This window comes from Echinops telfairi, unplaced genomic scaffold, assembly GCF_000313985.2.
Source record: "Echinops telfairi isolate 266 unplaced genomic scaffold, ASM31398v2 ScPeMD7_7421;HRSCAF=8459, whole genome shotgun sequence".
Classification (NCBI taxonomy): Eukaryota; Metazoa; Chordata; class Mammalia; order Afrosoricida; family Tenrecidae; genus Echinops; species Echinops telfairi.
The window spans coordinates 12,369,886-12,375,235 of record NW_022111321.1 but is presented as its reverse complement, the minus strand read 5'-3'; positions in this window follow the sequence as shown (position 1 = coordinate 12,375,235).

Sequence of the window (5,350 nt, the reverse complement as noted above, 5' to 3'; positions counted from 1 at the left end):
GTGACTGTTTTTTGTTGTCTTTATTCCAAAAAGGTAATCTTGATATCTTCCTTCAAAGGACACAGGATGATCACCGGAGTTTATTATAAATATATATCATTAAAAGTTTTAAGAAAGAAAGCATTTGTGAGGAAAGGGCAAAAATATCTATCTTTGTCATCACAACAAAAACCTACTCACTCTTTGAGGGTATCAAGGGCTATCCTAAGATGTGAAACGTGACCCTAACTGCCCTATGACCCTGATCTTTCTCCATCAAATGCAATTTTGTTATCCAACCCCATAGAACATTTCAAGGGAAAACTAGTTGAGTAGCTCAAGGATGCCCAAACTTTAAATTGAACAGCCCAGAATTCTTCATGGAATTTGTGGTAGGTCAGGTTAGTTAGAGAAATCCAGTGACCCACAAATATTTATAAGAAAGAGCTTTGTGTCAAGAAGTAATTATATATCAAGGAGGCATCCCAGCCCAGTCAAAGTCTGTAAGTCTGATGCTAGTCCATAAATCCCTCTTAAGACTCACAGAGTACAGTGAGTCTTACAGTGCCGGTGAAGCAGCATGGTGAACCAGGAAACAGAAAGAGCACAGATCAGTGGGTGCACAATCAGTGTATCCAAAGTCAGTGGATACACATAGCAGGGTGCCTAGAGCCCTCAGGGTCAGGCTCCCACAGGGGCCCACCCCAGGAGTACAACACAGAGTCCCAGTGAAGCCTCAGCCTGGAGGAAGGCAAACTGGCAGAGAGGGGCAGTTCGTAGAGTCCCGCACTCATACAAATCACCCCCCGCAAGGCGTTGTCTTCAAGCTAACACTTGCTTGACAGGTTTGGCTCCACCTCTAGCCATGAGGGACTAGTTGACATAAAATCACCCAATGACCATGCCATCCACTCCCTGCCATCAAGTTGATTGCACCTCATTGTGGTCCTGTAGGGCAGAACAGGACTGTTCCATAGGGTTTCTGAAACTGTACATTTTTACAGAAACATACAGTCTCGTCTTTCTCCCAGAGTGGCTGATGGGTCTGAATTGCAGACCTTGGATTAGCAGCCCAAAGATTAGCCCAATATACCACCCAGGAAAGATGAGAGATGGAAACACTTCAGAAATATAGACCTAAGTGTCAGATACGTCCTGAAATAATAGTTTCACGTGCGATTTTCTGTTTAATAAAAGTTTCTGTGTTTCTGCAGTAATACGTTTTGACTTAACCTTGTATAACCTATTCCTATTACAACCAAGGTATGGAAAGTATTACAATAACAACTCCAAAATGCCAGTGCCCTAACAAAATTGAATGTTATTCCTCTTCATTTGGTAGTTCAATGTGGAATTGGCAGGCAGTTTTTCATGTGCTATATCAGGAATCCAGACTTCTTCCATCTTATGGTTCTGCCACCTCATGAGAGAATATGGAATACTCTCCTAAATTATATGAATCTGGCTGATAGGGAAATGGTGAAATATTTTTGCATTTGTGTGGCAATTTCTGACTGCAAGGGAGAGTAAGAAATGTAATCCCAACAAAATCAACCCTCTGTTTATGATCACAGACTGTAGGTCAGGAATGTGGGCAGAGTATAGCAAAGATGACTTGTCCACACTCTATAATATTTGGGGCCTCACAAGTAACTAAATGCATTTCACTCATGTCTAATACCGCTCCAACAGGCTTGCGTGACCTGGGTGTTGCTGGTCTTTATACAAGACACCTAAGCTTTCAGAGCTAGTGTCACACCAAACAGAAAGCTTGTTATGACCCCAACTCTCAGAATCCTTGCACCCACACTTCTGAGAATTATATTATTTATAAGTGTTTGAATAAGTAAGAGAATTATATTATTTATGTGATTTAGAATTGGATCCATTTTCTTGATAGGGAATTGCATGTTTTTATGCATGTAAAAACTATATTTAATTACAAAATAATATTTGATTGAGTATTGGTGATGTAATTGGTGAGTTACTGTAGCAAATTAGTTTCTCATTTGACAATGTTCATACTAACCAGTGACATTATAGGTACACTGATCACAATAGGTCAACATTCTCTCTTAAATATTTCCAGTACTTTACCTTTCCTGCCTGCTTATCTTCTTACCTTAGGTTTTGAGTAATTGTTAATCATTTGATCTTATAAGGTAGTTTTTTGGTGTTTGATTTTTTATAAGTAGAATACCTTATAGTCAATATCCCTTAATCTGTGGGTATGGCAAGATTTTAAACAAATATGTGTTTATCCTGAAAAATATTGTGTTGTTGCAACCATCTTTGAGCTATAAGCAGAAACCATCTTATGCTTTTCCCTAAAAAATAATTAAGCCAGTTGTCGTGTTGTTTCTAATGGCAAAACCAAATGTGTCGATGTCGAAGGATGCTCCATAGGTTATTCAATTCCTGTGACCTTTTAAAGATCATCAGGCCTCTCCAGAAGTGCCTCTGAATGGATTTGACTCACCAATCCTCTTTTAATAGCTGAGAACGTAGGCTCTGTGCACATAGGAATTCCTATGCTTTTTGCCCCTTGCACCATGAATATAATTTGTCAAATTTCTGCAGGAGAAACATAAGTGTTTCTGCTTCTGTAAATATTTACACCACCAGAAACCATAGGGAGCACTTTTACTCTGTCCTACAGGGTTGCTATAAATCAGAACTGGCTCAATGCAGTAAATTTGGTATGGGTTTTAGATAGAGGAGACGTAGGTTTTATTCCTAGCCAACTCACCTCATCGTGCAGCCATTACCAATCTGTCAAATCACACTAAGCAGGCTTTGGGGAGCTTCCACAAAAAGAGAGACCTGGAAAAAAGGCCTGGCAACCACTTCTGAAAATCATCCACTGGAAACCCTCTGGCACACAGCAGTCTGAGCTACAACCAATTACAGGGATGGTGCACATTGGGGCAGCGTTTTCTTCCACTGTGCATGGGGTCACTATGATTTGAGGGTCAACCCCACAGCAACTAAAAATAGTACTGAAAAATTATCTGAAATGCATATATAAGAGGGCTTCAAAAATGTAGGTGGACCAATGGAATTGAAAAATAATGGAATTTTCTCCTGAACTTTTTGTAGCCCCTTCATATTTCCCACTCAAGACTATTAACTCCTAGAGGGAAGAGTCATCATAGCCTTTAATAAACCCAAATCTAGCCCAGGTCCTGGTTGAAGAGGTCAGTAAGTATACTTTGAATAGCATTTCGTACCAGATGGGCATCTTCTTTTCAGAGAACTCCATGGTTTTAAGCAGCAGTTGTTGTGGGGTGCTGTGGAGTCAGTTCTGACTCAGTGGCAATTCAATGCACAGCAGGGCAAAGCCCTGCCCGGTTGTGTGCCATCCGCACAATTGTTATAATTTGAACCTATTGTTGCAGCCAAAGTGTCAATCCACCTCCTTAATCATCTTCCTCTTTCCAGATTCTTTACTTTTGCAAGTCGGCTGTCCTTTTCCAGGCACTAGCCTCTTTTGATAACAAAGCTGGCCAGTGATGGTTGGGAGCTGGGGTGCAGTAGAGGTGAAGGGCAAGGCTAACTTTGAGGTGACACCAAGGAACGAGGACATGGAAGATATACTCATCAAACATTTCCCTGGTGACCCTTCAAAATCAGTCTTGACCTCACCGCTACCGTTTCTTTGCCCCAAGAAGCACCACTGACATACTTCGCCTGTTCCAGAATTTCATCAAATATCTATCTAGTGTTCACATTTCTGGTTATAGCAAAAATGTCTTACTATTGCTTAAGTCAAAATTCAAGTGAGAGCCATCCACTGAAAATGATTGATTTCTCCACTAAATCTTTGTTTCCTTTTTTCTTCCTCTCACCTTCTAATAATTTGTTGAGTCTGGGTACTTGGTCCTGACAGTCTATTTTTCAGATTACATCCCATACTGTTGTTTGACATATCCCTGTCATTTACTTTCTATATATGAGGGGGTACCCGCCCCCCATCAATTAAAAAAAAAACAGGAAAAAAGCTCTGCTGGGCAGAACTTTTGTAGTACACATTTTTCCCCACTTAAGCAAGCATCAAGCAACTCGTTCTGAGTTAGTGTACCCAGTGGCACTGCCTGGGAAGGTTCTCTCTGGACACAGTGAATTTTTTCGTAAAAGCAGTTTAGCTCGAACCTCATTTTTTTGTGATGGTTGATTTAAGAGAACAGCGTGAGACTGTGACATTTTGTTTCCTGCTCAGGAGCAGGATGATGTTGAACATAGTTTATGATGTTGAACATAACTCACAAGGAGAGCGCTATGGGAAAAACTCAAGTGTATGAGTGGTTTTCTCACTTCAAAAAAGGTGAAATGTTGATTGATGACAATTGGTTGTGGACATCCACCTGCTTCCCGAAGGACGAAAATGTCAAGACTCATAGTGCACTTGGAGTTCATTCCACCAGGTCAGACTGTTAATCAAGTTTTCTATTTAAAGGTTCTGAAAAGATTTCTTAACAGTGTGGAACAAAAAAGGCCTTATCTGTGGCAGACGAGGGGCTGGTTTTGCCACCACAACAATACACTTGCTCACACAGCCATCTCAGTGCTCCAGTTTTGGGCAAAAAAGAGCATGGCTCTCTTTCCCCAAGCACCTAACTTACCTGACCTCGCTATGTGCAACGTTTTGTTTCTGTGAATGCAGATGGACATGAAAGCACAGAGATTTGATGATGTAGCCAGCAGAGGTGAAGAAAAAAATGAGGGAGGTGCCGTTAGCCATACAAACAGCTAAGTAAAAAATGTTTCCAAGAATGGAATTGCAGATTTGACAAATGTAATAGAGAGTACTTTGAAGGTGGTAAGGTTGTTTTGTAAAAAAATTTAAATACATAGCTTTTGGGGGGAAACATGTTTTTTTGGGGGGGGTTACCCCCTCATACAGTAATTGTGGGAATTTGAACTGATTTCACATTTGACTCTGGCCTCCTGCCTTTTAATTGGGTTGAAAGATTACAAAATTAACATTCTTTTAGTTGTAAGTAATCGAGTAATTTAGTAGATTAATGAATTTCTGACTCATAACTGGAAATCTAAGGGTATATCATGAACTCAGGGCTCATATAATCATGTCTTCCTTTCTTTCTTCTTGATTCTGGTTTCTTCTGAGTTATGGCTTCATTCTCTACACCTCCCTCAGGTTCAAGTGTGCAAGGAAATAAAGTTGTTTCCTGATGTTTTAATTTAATGTCATTAGCACTGATGGGCTTGCTTGGAGAATGTTGCCATCTTGAACGAATTACTGACACCAAGGCAATATAATATTCTGATTAGGGTGTTAAGAGTAGAGGCCCTTTCACCAAAATTAAAACGATACTAATTTTGAGATTACTGAATTTGAGATTTTTAATGC